The sequence below is a fragment of the Gymnoscopelus braueri genome (assembly GCF_963280865.1).
Source record: "Gymnoscopelus braueri genome assembly, chromosome: 10".
Classification (NCBI taxonomy): Eukaryota; Metazoa; Chordata; class Actinopteri; order Myctophiformes; family Myctophidae; genus Gymnoscopelus; species Gymnoscopelus braueri.
In genome coordinates this window covers 20,961,818-20,979,352 of record NC_137611.1, presented here as the reverse complement: position 1 = coordinate 20,979,352, position 17,535 = coordinate 20,961,818, and positions in this window count along the sequence as shown.

Below are 17,535 nucleotides of genomic sequence, written 5' to 3'. Positions count from 1 at the left end.
TCCATGAATTCAAGTCTCCATGGGGTGACTAATCTATAGAGATTTTTTTTTTTTTTGGGGTGGACTATCCCTTTTAAGTGGTTAAATGTTATTCAGGAGAATTAAAGTAGGCTATTATTGTAACCATTAGCTTACAAGACAAGTCCTTGTAAAATGCATCAGCTGAAAAGAAAGAAAATGTGTATCTCTCCAAACATAATGTCTTGGGCACAGGGCCATGGAGCACAACACAACAGTAAGCAAACACAGAAGTGGGACATTTGCACTTGTTCAGTCAGCCATGAACCTCATTGGATCAGGCTCTGTGCCAGCAGGGAGATTAGAGTTGATCAGTTCAACAAGCAAGAGAACGTGTGACCCTTAAGCCACAATGGTGATACAGCAAATAGAATACAGTATTGTCCTCACGTGATGGTGGATGATGACTGTTTCCTGATGTTTACATTGTTGCCATGCAGTGGTTCTCAAAGGGGGGTCCAGGCAGTGGTGGAAAAAGTATTCAAATTTTTTACTTGAAGTAAAAGTATCAATTCTGCAATGTAGAAAATTACTCTGTACAAGTGAAAGTCTGGAATTAAAAAATTGTTGGTATCAAAATGGACTTAAAGTACCAAAAGTAGAAAGTACTCATTATGCAGAATGTAAAAAAATGTATAAAAGTATATTGAAAATAGCCGATCCACAATTATATTGTATGCTGTTATGTTGTTTAGAATGGCTTTATTTTGAAAGAAAACTACCTTTAGTTTGAAAGGCCCTCTTGATGAGAAGAGGTGATTGTGACATTAGTAAAGGCAGGTGTGTGAGTTTAGGTGATTGAACTTGATAAAAAAAACAGCTATGTGGGCTTACAAACAGCATTGTGTTAGCAGCATTCAAAGAAAGTGCATCTGCTTCATCTCTGTGTCCAATGTGATGCTTTTTCCTTCTACCTTCTCCTTACCTTCACCAGGAGGCAGTGCTGTAAGTTGCAATTCATATGGAAGTAATAATTTCATGTTGTAGTGACAATTTCATGTATGCATAAATAAGTTAATGTTAAAAAACAGCAGTTAATGGTTATTTTGTATTTAAAAAAACGGTTGTATTTACGCTACTGTAAAGAGGACAGGACAGCATTCCCAATATTTGGGTCTTATCAGCCTTCACTCTTACTGTGATTCAATGTTAAGGCATGTGCTGTCACATGACATGTCGAAGTCCCGGAAAAGACACACTGTGATTGGCCGGAAAAGACGTGCTGTGATTGGCCAGTAGTCACTTTGATTGGCAGTTGGGACGAACACTCACCCCAAAATATGATTTACGATTCTGTGCCTATCGGGACATAACTCGAACGGCGCTGAGTCGGCAGAATTGGACGCAACACTCAGCATGGCGACTCGCTCGCCTGAGCTCACTCGGCGGTGCCTCTCGTGGCTCAAGTCCGCTTCTGACGGCGCGCCTCCGTCGTGACTCGATCCCAGGAGGTTGGGCTGAAAGTCTAATGATTAGCGTGGCACGCCGTGACGTCGCCGAGGCAGGTGCTGGAATAGGGTTTTATGGTCATGATTCACCAGGAGCCTGGATGGCTCGATTCTAGGCTTAAAATAATTGATATAATTTTTTTTTGAAATCTCTATGGGAATAATTAATGGTCTTTTTTTGAGTGGAACCACAAAATGCTATGCCCTATACAGTATATTGGTTGGATCGGTGGTTCTAGACAACCGCATATCCAAATGGCTCGGTGGTGGGCACCGCACTCCCTCGAGTCCTTGCCGATGTGCAGTTTGAAGTTGGTCTGAGTCAGAGTGACATGCCTACATATATATTTAGGGGCGTATCGGATTTGTTTATGGTTATGTCTGAGTCAGAGTGACGTGGCCGTGGTCCGCCGGCAGGTCGGCCCTCCCAGTAGCCATTTTTTATATAGGATGTACTTTTGAATAATGGAGTTGGTATAACGTAAGTTCGGGGGGAAGACTACTCTTTCCCTTTACTCTTATGATCCCTATAGAGCGTGACAAAAATCCTGAAAGGGGCGTCAATAAGTGTCATTTGGTAGCGGCGGACATCTTTGAGGGGTATAAAACAGGTTGACTTAACATTGACCGAAACAAGTATGGCTGCAGCTACTATGCCACGCCCCCGTGGCGACGACGCGTTGGCACGCGCTATAGTTCACTCCTTCAATCGCCATGGTAATTGAAGACCACTCCTCCTACTCACATGAAATCTCCTCCCTTGACTTAACTGCCATGGCAACTGATATAACTCCACCCGAACTCCTCCCCTTTTACCAATCAGTGAGGAGTACATTATACCTTTCAGGTCTACCTGTCACTCGTGCACTGTATTTCGTTACACATGTTTTTAAAAGCAAGTACTGACTTTAACTCAAGTACAAATTTGATTGAGAAACCTTCACTTGTAGTGGATAAATATTTGACCAGGAGTATACTTTGACTCAAGTACTGGGGTTGAGTACTTCGTCCACCACTGACCAATATTCAGTAAGACTAAACAGCCTGACTACTGAGCATGCATGCTTTTTGGTGTACGTTGCTTTGACTTGGCATTCTCTGCCCATTTATTACCCACTCATAGTCAATGGATCCCATGCTGTCTGTTCCTCTCTCTCCCCAGACCAAACATGGAGAATTGAGCTAAGGGGATGATCAGTGGTGGGAAAGGTTCTCACATTTGTTACGTAAGTAAAAGTATCAATACCGCAATGTAGAAATACTTCTAATTCAAAAAAAAGCTTGAGTAAAAGTACAAAAGTATTGGTATCAAAATGTACTTAAAAGTACCAAAAGTAGAAAGTACGCATTATGCAGAATGTCCCATTTCACAAGTTTTCAAATGTAAAACATGTGTTCAAGTATTTTGAAAATAGCCGATCTACAAGCTCACAATGCGTCGGAGCTTGTAGCTCGGCTATTTTCAAATGGCCGAAAAGTATATAGGGCTGAAGTGGGTAATGCATGTTTGTAATAATAATCCAAATCTACAAAGTAACTGTAACTAAAGTTTTCCAATAATTGTAGTGGAGTAAAAGTACAATATTTGCCTCTGAGATGTAGTGGAGTAGAAGTAAAAAAGAAAGTACAGAAAATTGGAAATACTCTAGTAAAGTAAAAAATACCTCTATTGTACTCAATTATTCTACAGTCCTTGAGTAAATATACTTGTTACTTTCCACCACTGGGGATGATCAAGCACACTGAGGTAAAAAAAAAAAGAAAAAAAGACTTCTTCATTACCAAAGATGGAGTTTATACTTTCTCTGTTTAACTAGTGTCCACGTCCACTGCCAAGAGACCCGACACGATGTTTATCTTCGTGAACCAGTCCTGACCTACTACAACGAAAAGATATGTTCTGCTGTAATTGAAAGTGATAGGCGCTGCATGTCAAGTAGTATAGTATATTTTCGGTGCTCACCAGACCAACAAATGGCCGGGGGAGCGAGAGATTTTCCACGAGTGAGCCCTTATTACCACTGAGATTAAAAGAGGCTTTCTTGATCACCCGTGCTTGGCATTCTAATAACGGAATCCTTTTCATGTGGTTTAAAAGAGAGAAAAATAACCCTTGTCGTGTTTTCCCACAGCAATTTATCCCCCATTCCGCGTGTCGAGTGTTGCATTCTTTTCATGCACTTAATTCTGTGGTGCTGTTTCTGTGGTTGCTCTGAAGTGACATAGTTCACCCCCCCCCCACCCCAAACCCCCACACGACCCTTTTCACAAGTTCTCAGGATTGGTGCTGCTGCACAACTGTCATCAATTAAAAGGCAGTTTTATATTCATACGCACAAACAAATGAGATTGATGTCTCCTTTGAGTTGTCATTGTTCTTACAGAGTGCAGCTCTGTCGTTTTCAGCAGGTTTGATCTGATTCCTTTTGAATTATAAATGTAACATGTGGCCGCTAGAGGAAGTCAGCGATACTCAGCATCTGATGTTTGTGGGGAAACACAATGTAACTTGAGTGAAGGTCAGATGGTAGAGGGAGATAAAAAAAAAAGGACCAAGTGGAACAAGAACTTGACAAACAAGGCGACGGGCCTTACCGTATGTAGACATTCTATGGCGCAAGGTGGGGGGTTGGGGAGGCGCTACAGGAAAGGCCATAGGGTTACCAGAAGGAGTTGGATTAAACCTCAGGGAAGCAGTGTGCTCAGTATCATGGCAATCCGCCCAGCAGATTTTTAAATATATTTTTTGCAAACTTTTGGCTTTACCCATTAAAACCGGGAAAGCATCTGTGTCACTTTAGATTTTTGCATTGGCTATTCAAAAATAACAGATACAGTATACAAAGCTCACAGTGCGTCACTTTGTGCCGCGCTGCGAGCTCGTACATTTGCTATTTTTCAACATTGAAAAAATCTTAAAGGTCTTAATGGTGGCACTAGAGAAAAGGGCAGGGGTCACGCGCTTGCTTAGATTAGACCTAGAACTAATGTACGTCGTGCTGAACAAATGGTGAACATGCAGGCTGGCCTGTCATCTTTGCTCAAAGTGCCTTTCTCCTCGAGAAACCCCACCTCACATATGTTTTGTGCAACATGTTCAAAATGTTGGACTACTTCCAAACAGACAAAGAAAATGTTCCCCTGTGAACTTTGGCAAACCCCCGAGGGAGGCCCCGAAACCCAGGCTGGGAAACACTGGTTTATAAGATAATTGTGTTGTTTGGGACGTTTGACGAACCGAACCGACCAACATAGGCATTCATAGAGCAAAACTGACCGCATTGTGGATTGTCCTATAAAAGTTCCATGTCTAGAAGTTTAACCTACCAGGCCCTTTTGTTCCTAGCTGATATCTTCAATTGAGCCTGACGCCACATGGCAGCGTTGGCAGCCATTGGTGAGGTCACTTCGCCTTTCACTGACAGATTGGTAGACAGAGAAAGGAAGGGCGCCCCCTAACAAATGCCCTGGCTGATAAGTGAGCTCGTTATACAGCTGTGCTGCTGGCCACATTTTTCTCATCCAGCAACACGATGAAAGCCAGCGGCCCCCCTGATTGTGAGCCATGCCAAGTTCATGGACTCTGAGTTTTTCTTCACTTTAGTTGGCTCTTGGCGCATGACCAAAGGTGAGACAACATACACAGCGATACACACACAAACACGTGCACACACACACCACCTACACCCACTGCTTTTGCTTTACAAGAATATTGTACCCTGTTAACATTTTATTTGAATGGTCCTTAAGCGGATGCAATGCAAAAAGAGTGAGCCAGTGAAGAGTTGCGTAAGCCTCCTTTCTCGGCATGTCCTTCAACCATCCGTGAACAATTCCCGCAACTGCTCTTCTGCCAATACACATAATTGCCAGAGGGGCACTACCGCTAAATCCATTGATATCCATAAAGTCTGGACTAAGTGCAGCATACTACGACACCTAATCTCTGCAATTATGAAGAACCTTGTTCCCTCTCTAGGGGTACAGCTGTAAGTCATTCTCTCCCCCCCCCCAGCCCTAGTCACAGGAGAATGTAAACAGCCGAGGGGGAGACCAGTTCTCTCCCATCACAACCTTAACTCCAACTCCTATGCCCAAACCCAGACAGGCAGGGCTATGCCAACCATGGGGGCCACGATTCCCCAACAGCAGAAATGTACACAGAGAGAGTAAAGCATGATTACAGGTTGATTGTAACCAGAAGTACTCACACTTGTTACTTAAGTAAAATTAAGTATCAATACTGCAATGTGGCAAAAAGTAAAAGTCCGCTATTAAAAATGTACTTGAGTAAAAGCATAAAATTATGGGCATCAAAATATACTTCATACAATATACAAAAGTAAAAGTACTCATTATGCAGAATGTCCCATTTCACAAATGTTAAATGTTTACAAATCATTTGAAAATAGCAGATCTACAAGCTTGTAGATCGGCTATTTTCAAATAGCCAAAGTATAGGGTTGAAGTAATGTATGTTTTTTTATATATAATAATCAAAATCTACAAAGTAACTAGCAACTAAAGTTTCCAAACAATTTTAGTGAAGTAAAAAGTACAATGTTTGCCTCTGAGATGTAGTGGAGTAGAAGTAAAAGTATTGAAAATTGGAAATACTCCAGTAAAGTAAAAAAAATACCTAAAACTGGTACCTAAGTACAGTACTTGAGTGCATGTACTTAGTTACTTTATACCACTGATTGTAACCTTGTTGTTTACACTGCTCCGCCCTGCCCTGGAGGTCTACTCTGCATGGGGAGCTGTCTGGTCTATAGTGTAAACCTCACTGTCATCTGCCCCCAAGGGACATGTCACTTGGTTCAGCCTATTCACCTTCTTGGCCCTTCTCCGGGCGGCGCCATAGACCATATTCACACGGCGGCCATATTGGAATTTAACATTGAAAGTGCCACCCCGTTGCCGTGGAAACGGGGTGGCACTTCATTGACTTAATAGCAACATGGCCGCCGTGTGAATATGGTCTATTGCCCTTTTCTGCTGCTTCATTCAATATCTGTCCACTTCCTCCCTGATAGGCTACAGGTGTAATGCAGGTAATCAGTGCGTTGCCAGATTTTGCAAGAGAAACAAGCGGCCAGGTCTATGAAAACAAGCTCCAAAAAGCAACTACGCTAAGTTTTACCACTTTACCTCAGCTATTTGAAAATGGCAGATCTATGAGCTAACAACGCGACATGTTGTGAGCTTGTAGATCTGCTATTTTCAAAAAATATTGGGAGAAAAGGTGGAGATTTTAAAAAATATTTCTGAAACATTTTAACAACAAAAATGCTGCTTGTTTTCTGAATGATGATGACGATGATGCCATTGACTGACTGGTGATGACCTTGTCCTTGTAATGCGTAAGGGGGTTCTGTTTTTCCAATTACTTTTTTCATTTCTTTTTCAGATTTTTGGGGCGAAAATGGAAACAATAATATACAATTTAAAAAAAAGTTAAATAAATGAAAAAAAATATTGAAAAAACATGGCCCCCTCACGCATTAGAAGGACAATATCAGTCACCAGAGGCAGAAACATGTGTTTTAAATTAGTTTAACGTGGTTAAAATGGAGTTTGAAGTTACAATGGGTTTATATACGAAGGCGGCATGTCTGATAAAATGAATATCAAATATCTAAACATTGAATCAAGCAAACATGCTTGAAAGTGAAATATCCCTTTAAGTAAGAGTAACAATACCACGTGTAATACTGTAATACTTGCATTCACAATCTTACTCAAATCAAAGTAGCTAGTGGCAATTTGGCATCAAAATATACTTAAAGTAGTAAAAGTAGTCATTACTCATTATGCAGAATTCCTATCTAAATCTGCAAAGTAACTAGTAACTAGACGTGTCGCAATTCAGGGCAATTGCAGAGTGTGGTTGCACCGACGCTAGTCGCGGGTCGCTGCCGCGGGGACTCGAGGAATACGCTGGGAGGAATACCGTCGGAGGCTGTGCCAATTACATTGTCACTTAACTCCTGAGATCACTTGCGTTTCATTTTGAGAGGATTGATCCCCCCAAAATAAGGTTTTTGCATCAAACGGTTACGTTTTGTGCATTTGTGGCGCCCCCTATGGGTCAAAGTGGAAATACTTTTGGGGATTCGTTGAGTAAACCACCCTCAACATGTGACTCAAATTTGGGATTGACTGGACGTTTCGTTAGTGATTTGTGGCCTTTTTTGTAAAACGGGCCCCTTCCGCTAACTTTGGAAGCCATTTACGGACGAACGGTATGGACTATCAAAATTCGGTTTCACTCCAGATTATCGCATGGGTCCAGAGATAATGTGTACTGATTTTTGTGAAATTTGGAGAAAATATGTGGGAGGAGGAGCTAAAAGTGTGTTTTGAAGATAATTCAAAATGGCGGAAAATCTATCCTGACGCAAATGGGCGTGGCCTATATGGGGAGTTGCGTCATGACCGATTTTTATTCTAGGACCTACGGTTCAAGAGTTATAGGCCAAAACGTAAAGTGGGCTGTTATAGCGCCACCATGAGGCCGACTGGTGTAATGTTTTTTTAAAAAATAATTTCGGACTAAATCATGAACCTCCCCACCAAATCTGGTAACTATAGCTCTTACGGTTTCAGAGCAAAAAATACTTGAATTTGAGTTTTTTCACTTTTCCATTAAAGTGGATGGGGACATTTAATGCACTAATAAATCAATATCAATTAAAGTATGTAACCAATCTCTTAGCAAAGTACATGCACAGGATTCCCGGTGAAGCCGGTCATTTTGACATATGGCACAAAATTGGGAAAAGTAAACTGTGGGAGGAGTAGTGGTCTGAAATATTGTTTATCTAGAAACATCGAAAGAATAAAGTTTCTGTAAAACAATAGTCTGGTTGCCCATTCGGGCAACCACACTAACTAAAGCTGTCAAATAAATGTAGTGAAGTAAAAAGTACAATATTTGAATCTGTGGTGGAGTAGAAGTAGCCTATAAAGGTATCAAGATGAAAGTAAAGTAAGCACAGTACCTGAGTAAATATACTAAGTTACTTTACACCACTGGTCAACAATGGTAACTTCAAAAAGAAAAACCACAAGTGTTCTCCTGTAACATTTCACTCAGAGAGATCTTTGAAAACTATTTCTCACAGCCAACTCCCACCGATCCCCCAAATCCCTTGAAACCCCAACAGACACATACCCCCCCCCCCCCAACTTCCAACCCAAAACTCTCAAGGCCAACCCCCCCACCCACCCCCCTCTCTCTCTCTCTCTCTCTCTCTCTCTTTCTCTGCTGAAGAATTTGAACAAATCACCTCCATATGTGTGTGAAGGAGCCCCATGGGAAGAGGCCAAGAAGAATATACTGCTGACTGAACACAAACATTGACTTCATCAAACATCGCAGGCAGCGTGCCCTGATGCTCTCCATATGGTCACCTGGCGCTGGCAGCCATTTGCTGACAGCCGCCGAGCTACGCCTCTCCTCCGCTGGGGGCTTTTTATCATCTTCTATCCCAGTGGCTCTCAAACATTTTCATCTCAAGGCACCCCCCAAATTGATATGTATTGAGGCGTAGACCCCCCCCCCCCCCATCAGAAATCCACCCGAAAATAGCCGATATACAAGCTCACAATGCGTCACGATGCAACACGTTGCAAGCTTGTTTTCATCTGTTATTTTTGAAAACCCAAGTATACATTTGGGACAAACATTGGTTAAACTGAATTTGACACTATATATAAACAAATGTTGAGGAGGACCCCCTGGAAAACCCCTCAAAGACCCCTGGGTGTCCCCCGGACCGCACTTTGAGAACCAATGTATTGTGCAATGTTTGTTAAAGGAGTAGTTCACCCAAAAAATTACACTCTATCAAGCCTTGAATTCATGGCCATTTTTTTGTTTTTGTTGCATACCAATTATTATTTGCCAATAATTTGATTGGCAAATAATTTTAGGAGACACAAAGGAGACTCTTTGTGTCTCCTACCGAAAAATACACACGGTTATCAGAAGTATTAGCTTAGGAATGCGACAAAAAAAAAAAAAAACTCCATGAATTCAAGGCTTCATGGGGTGTGTAATCGATAGAAAATAAGTCATTTTTTTTGGGTGAACTATTCCTTTAAGTGCAAGAGACGAAAAAAGGCTGAGTTGGTGCTGTGGTCGGGGGGGCCGGGAGGTTATCAGCAACTAAAGTAACAAAGTCACGGTGTCACCGGGGGAGAGGCTTGTTTGTGTTTTCTTATAGGGCCGTGAACCAGATCAAATAAATCAAGAGATAACTCTGATGGATGGCGTACAGTATGTGTGTCATGTAACGGTGGCGGTCCACCAAGTCCTTTTTACTCCTTCCTTTCTGCAGGGGCCCCCTCGTTGTTTTCAACCCCCGCCACCAGAGGAAGGAAAGAGGGGGGGAGGGGGGGGGGGGGGGGGGGGGGGGCACTGCATGAAATGGAACAGGCACATGGAAAGGAAAAGGACGAGAAAACGGAAAAGAGTGGAAGAAAGGGCATAACTTTCCCTGTGTTTGATTTACTTAAAATCTCGGGTACCACAGTCTCGTTTCTCAAACATTCGAAACCCCCGTGTTTCCCTTGGCCACCGGCCAAAAGGCGTTTGACCTCGTTTGCTTTCTTCTTGTGTTTTTGTGTGTGTGTGTGTGTGTGTGTGTGTGTGTGTGTGTGTGTGTGTGTGTGTGTGTGTGTGTTGTGTTTTTTTTTGTCATTCTGCAACCATTCCCCATGTGACCTTTTCAGATGATACGCGCCTCTGGAGAAAGATAATTTGCAGAGAAACCTTCGCTTTACAACGGGGGGGGGGGCCCTGAGAGAGAATAATCACCCAATCACGCGTGGCCATATTTCATTCCAATCATCGATGTGCCTCGAAAAACGCAAAGTCCTTCCCTCGAACACACTGACCTCCAACTTCAGGAATGTGTGAATCACTGAGGGAGGCGAGGGTGTGTGCTCCGCTCGGCTCCCCTATCTAGAGAGCACCAACCAAACCCTGCACTACAACACAGCAGTGGTGGGAAAAGTACTACTCACATTTTAGCATCAATACTGCATCAATGCTGCAATGTAGAAATACTCTGTTAGAAGGAAAAGTCCGGAATTCAAAATGTACTAGTACAAACGTATCAAAATGTACTTAGAGTACCAAAAGTAGAAAGTACTCATTATGCAGAATGTCCCATTTCTCAAGTTTTCAAATGTATAAAATCTTTTCAAAATAGCCGATCTACAGCTTGTAGATCTGCTATTTTCAAATGGCCGAAAAGGCTGAAGTGGTCAAATAATTGTAGTGGAGTAAAAGTACAATATTTGCCTCTGAGATGTAGTGGAGTAGAAGTAAAAGTACTGCTGTAAATACTCCAGTAAAGTAAAAAATACCCAGAAATTGTGCTTAAGTACAGTACTTCAGAAAATGTACTTAGTTACTTTACACCACTGCAACACAGCCACACACCCTATATAGCGTCCCTGTTGGGCATGTCATAATAGGCAAACATTTGGCAAAAAAATAGCAGATCTATAAGCTCACGACGCGTCGCATTGTGATGCGTCGTCAGCTTGTAGATCTGCTATTTCCGCCATGTGACGCACAATGAAGTATATAGGGTTTAAGTGGTTAATGATCGGCATCCACCTAAAAAATCCTGTCAATGAATTTCTCCTGCCTCCTCCCCAGCCATCTGTAACACCACAACATGTAGAGAGAGAGAGAGAGAGAGACTGGGAGAGAAGGTCAAGCATTCATTTGGCAATAACAATCTTCCTGAAAAACAAAAGAGTAGGACTCGCGGCTATATTGAATTGCAGTGGGTGTTGTTATTGCACGTATAGTGTTCCATCTGGATTCCCTTTACTAACTGCTCCGTCTAATTTCATTTCACGCTCATTACGGAGCGTATTTGTTAACTCCTCGTCTTATCTGAGATTGGCATCACGTTGCCTTGCAGACAGTGGCGAACTGCAGAACGGTGTGTGTGCGTGTGTGCGTGGTTGGTTGCCTCTAGTATCCAGCGAGAATGGATACAGATGGCCGCTGCAGTGGGTTTTTACTCAGAGGGACTCTTCCATGCAGATACATAAACGTGAGGTGCATGAGGATGTGTGTTTGTGTGTGTATCGAGTTTACAGGCAATATAAAAGCGTAAAGGCCTCCCTCGGTGATAGGCTCTCTTATCCCATTAAGACCTGAGGCCGATTCTACACAATGTCGTCTAAAGCGGTTTTCTGAAAAACTCAGAAATCTGTGGTGATCAGTGAAGTTTTTCATGGCAAGGACCCCCAAAATGATATGTATTTGGCCGGCGACCCCCGCATCTGAAAATATTTTTGTTCCAGGGACCCCCAGAAGCAAATATTTGAGATAAAAAATATATATATATTCAAAGATTTGCACAAATGTTCACGATTTAAAAAAAATTGCAGATCTACAAGCTCGCAGCGCGGCACGAAGTGACGCGCTGTGAGCTTTGTATATCTGCTATTTTTGGATAGCCAACGCAAAAATCTACGACACAGATGCTTTTCCGGTTTTAATGGGTTATAGAGTGTGGGGGTGATTTCACGTCTTTGGAAGCGCTGCCAGAGGACAAAATCGAGACTCATCATCGCAAACAGTGACACGGTTTGATCGTCTGGGCCGTCATTATTCATGGTGTGATGGAAAATGTCATCCGAAATGACATTCCACGTGCGGAATAAGGATCTGGTATCTGGTATCATGGTATGTGGAGAAGCGGCTGGCAGAAGGCACACGTGATTATCATTGTGTGCAAAATCACTGAGCGATGGCTATGTGCTGCTGCTGAAAGGAGGCAGGCAGTTGCTTCATAAGCACTTATTTTAAAAGAATGTGCAGTAAAGGATGAAGGTGACTCTGGATGCGTTAGTTAGTACATTTACATAGTCCAACTTCTCTAAAGAATTATTAGATATACAAACCATCCTGGAGGGGGAAAGGACTCTCTGCTATGGTGCTGTTTCTGCTCAGTAGCCTTGTGGTTTAAGAGTATCTGCCCTGAGGTTGAGAGGTCAGAGTTCAATCCCTGGCTGAGTACAAAGACTATACAAATGGGACCCAATGTCTCCCTGCTTGGCACTCAGCACCAAGGGTTGGATTGGCGGTAAGTTCCTGCGACACACTAGTGTCATGTCCAGGGGTTTACTTGTACATCATGGCTGGGGGATGTACAGGATGTACATCAAGCCGCTTCACGCTAGAGAAACAGGAGATAGGCTCATGACCAATGGGACACAGAGCATAGGAAGGACTTTCCTGTGCAACTCTGAGAATGGACCCTTTACCATTTGTACACTCCTAGCATTAAAGGAATAGTTCACCCCAACAAAAAAAAATTATTGTCTCCGCCAGGCCGAAAGGCTGTGTGTTAGCAGCTAATCTCTGGCACCGTTGGCCCGGTCGCTGCAAAACTGTGCACACACACTCCCTGGATGCCAATTCAGAACCTCTGCCCCACATTTTTCACATGGGCCTGTTATAGCGCCACCTGGAGGCCGATGTGTGCAAAACACATTTTTCCCCATTACTCCTACAGCTTTTAATTAAACGTCATGCAAATCGGTGCACAGTATCTCTATAGTCATGTGATCAACCCGGATCTGTTCAATTTCCCATATTCCATCCTCATTGGCTAAGGTTGGCTTCCAAAGTTTGCAGGATTGGTTAGTTTTGAACAAACTGCCTCAAATCATGAACGCAGTTTGCCATTTCCATAAAATTGCACACGCACATTCCCACTAGGCCGAGGAAGAAATGCCACTTAAAACTTTTCAAATCAGCCTCATGGTGGCGCTATAACAGGCCAATTTGCATTTTTAACTATAACTGCACCGATCTGCGTGAAACTTTGCACGCATACTCCCTAGAGGCCAAGGAAAAACATCTGCACTGCATTTTTCACATCTGCTTTTTACAGCGCCACCAGGAGACCGACTTATGTCAATAACATTTTTGGATATTAATCGTTCAGATTTTATCCAAACATCACGCAAATTGGTACACAGTATCTCTATAGTCATGTGATCAAGACGCATCTGTCCGATATATCATATTCCATCCTGATTGGCTAAGGTTGGCTTCCAAAATTTGCAGGATTGGTCAGTTTTGAACAAAATGTCTCAAATCATGAAAGCAGCTTGCGATTTCCGTGAAAATTTGCACGCACATTCCCACTAGGCCGCGGAAGAAATGCCACCCTTTTCGCATTGCCCTGTTATAGTGCCACCAGCAGGTCTACTTTAGCAAAACACATTTTTGCAACAAAATGCCTCAAATCATGAATGCACGCACATTCCCACTAGGCCGAGGAAGAAATGCCACCCTTTTCACATTGGCCTATTATACTGTTAACACATTGGGTGCCAGAGGTTTATTAAAATATTATACGTTGAGTGCCAGCATTTCTTCCATCCACTTGCGTTATACATTTCGTGCTGTGAGAAGCCCCGACGCGGAAATGCATGTAAACAAAGCGTGCGTGCGAGACGGCGGAGGGTCCCGACTAACGCCTGGAACAATAATATTTCCAACGCGACCCTCCATTGCAGCGTGATCGCCGATCGAAAACGGCTCGTTTCCACCACATTAAAAAGAAATGGAGATATTAAGCTTTTAATCAAGGAGATAACATTGAAAACGCCGACCGGAAGGATTTTTGACATGGAGCCACATCCAGCCTCTTCTTCTCAGAAACTGCTTGGGTGATGTCAAAGTTTCGTTTTAGCGCCCCACGTGGCCCACATGTATAAAAATAGAATTGGGTCAAAAACGGTCCGGACCGTTTTCGGCACTTCTCGTTTGGACCCTCAAAAACGGTCCGGACCGTTTTTGGCATTCAATGTGTTAAGAGGATTTTAAACCCAAGAAAGCACTATGGCTTGTTTCCATTGGGGTCCTTTGTACTCAATTCATCGAACTATTTCAAACGTATCAAATGGGGGTTCCGTGGCCCTAATGTAAATTAAACTGGAGGGTCCTTGAAATAAAAAAAGTTTGAATTTCCCTAATATACACTGTGATAACCTCAGTGCTTATTTAACTCTAAAGAGTGTACAAACGGAACCAAATGAGGTTCCATTTGGTTCTCTCTCAGAGTTACAAAACAGACAGACCCGTAGGGGTCCATTTGGACCCACTGGTGGCTCCCCCCGGTCTCCACATTGAGAACCAGTGGCCCCCCAAGGCCAACGGTTCTCAAAGTGCATTCCAGGGACTCTCTGGTTTCCTTTAGGGGGGGGTCTAAATTGACCCTTACGAGTCTGTAACTCTGACAGTGTACAAAAGGAACCAAATGGACCCGTTAGGGTACATTTTGTACACTGTCAGAATTGGGGGGGGGGCAGTGGTGACGGCAGTTCCAGCGGCAGTGGCTCAGGGGTAGAGTGGCCGGTAGAGTGGCCGGATGGCAACCGTGAGGTTCCCAGTTCGATCCCGGGCTCCCCCAGAGTTGGTGTTGAAGTGTCCTTGAGCAAGACACTGAACCCCTAATTGCTCCCGATTGAGCAGGTTGGTGCCTCGCATGGTTTCCTCCGCCATTGGTGTATGAATGGGTGAATATAATGCACAATCTATGTAAAGCGCTTTGGATAAAAGCGCTATATAAATGCAACATTTACCATTTTACCATTTTGAAATGTAAAGGTTTGAGAACCAGTCCCCCCCCCCCTTAGGCTACAGGGACGCCAGAGTGATGATGCCTGGTTCGTTCTCCCGGGCTCTGGGAGGAAAATCCTGTTTAACGTCTTCCACAATAACATTCCCCGGGGTTATTTATCCAGGAATGTTAATGTGCTTTAGAATCCCTGCTGGCCCCGGTGGCCTCTGACACGGGTTCCTCTGGGTTTTCCTATCAGCCATTTTGATCATCAGACGCACGGCGAGTGTGTGTGTGTCTGCCATCTGTTTAAGTCGACGACGGCGATTGATGCGGCGGTGCAATCCGTCAATGACCCTGCTCCCAGCAGTCTGAGAGCATGGAAGAGGAGGGGGGGGGGGGGGGGGGGTCTTTATCTGTCTGTGTCTGCGTGCACTAAACAAGTGTGCTTTAGCGCCGTGCCTGTGCCACCAGCAAAATGTGTTTATATAGCATCAAAGTTATTTGAACCATTTTAACCATACATATTAATCGGCTATTTCAAAATAAGCTCATGCTCAGCTTGTCGATTTCTTTTTCGGAATCTTGAAAGAATTTGAAGAATTTGGAATAGGATAACAACAAATCTTGATTGGGGGTCCCTGGTACAACATATTTTCAGATGGGGGGGGGGTCCCCGGGCCAAATACATAATTAATTTGGGGGTCCTTGACATGAAAATGTTTGAGAACCATTGCTATAGCGCAGTCACAAAATGTAGATCTCCACTTGTGCTTTGCCTCAAACTGATGTTGCAATGCATGGTCACTGTGGAGGCTGATGTGTTTTAATGTGTGCCAGAGCCCCTCAGTGTAGATTCATGGCCTCTGGCCTCCCTCCACTTGCTACATGCTGTAAATATTTATGTTTCTCCTTCCTTCCAGTGGTGGACAAAGTACTCACACTTTTTTTTACTTAAGTAAAAGTATCAATACCACAATACTCTGTTACAAGAAAAAGTCCTGTAGGCAAAATTTACTCGAGTAAAAGTATTAAAGTATTGGCATCAAAATTAACTTACAGTAAAACCAAAAGTAAAAACATTAAGTAAAAAATAATGTGTAGAGTGTTCTTAATGTATACAAATCTTTTGAAAATAGCAGATCTAAAGCGACGCCTTGTGAGCTTGTTCGGCTATTATCAAATAGCCAAAGTATATAGGGATGAATTGATTAATGCATGTTTTGTAATTATAATAAATATCTACAAAGTAACTAGTAACTAAAGTTTTTAAAATAATTGTAGTGTAGTACAATATTTGCCTCTGAGATGTAGTGGAGTAGAAGTAAAAGTTCTGAAAACTGAAATACTCAAATGTACTCGGTACTTACAGTAAGTACAGTACTTGAGTAAATGTACTCAGTTACTTTACACCACTGCCTGCTCCATGCTGTAAATATTTATGTTTCTCCTTCCTTCCCGGCTCAAGCATCTTCTTCAAGCAGTGTTCTTCCATCAGCAGCTCTCATTGTTTTTTGGGAGGGTTTGTGGTTTTTTTTGTGGTTTTTTTTTTACATTATGATAAATATGTATAAAACCCACTCAGACCCACTTAATCACTTTAACGTTCACTTTCAAAATGTTTCGAAAATAGACGAACTGCAAGCTCATTTATGAAAGTAACACATAAAACTGTGAAATAATAGAGTCCAAGGTTTCTGCCCGACAGCAAGCAGGAGACAATTACTGAATGCTAATGGACCTCTCTATACATGTGAGATGCATTACTTTTACAATCATTTAATCTCTCCCTAGGCTCCTAAATGGAAACAGATGCACAAGCGCTCCGTGATTCATCTCACTAAATATTTATGAGCGGCAGAAGTCTCTTTTAAACACGGTTCTTCCCTTTTCATTACCGATGTATACTAGCATCTTCATCTTCGGCCTCGTTACTTTACTCCTCCATGGGGCTGGTGGATGTTTCAACCGAGTTCTTGGATTACTGAGTCATCTAGGGAAATCTGGAGGTCACTCCCTAATCTATCACTGTGTGTGACATGGATGTATGATGATTCCAATGTCATTTGTTTTTCTTGGGTAACATGAGCATATTTGGGGTCTAACAGCACCGTCAAGGTCCAAGGGGCCTCGTACAAACCCACCCTAATTGGCTTTGTTTGCGAGCGAGGGCCTTCCACAAATCATGTGAACCCAGAGGATTTCCTGGCCCAGTGGCCTCATTTGTAACGCTGTGTTTTTCTGACCCCCTGACTCGATGCACGTAAACACATGCGTCACACGCGCTTAATCACTTTCAACCTGGCGTCCCTATTTTGGGAATGTCGTTTGAGGCGGAGAGGTCCAGGATTTGTTTTTAAAAAAAAGCTAAAGATTTTCGATACCGAACACAGCAGATCAACGTTGCATTATGGCACGTTGTGATCTTGTAGATCGGCTATTTTCAACGTGCCAAGTAT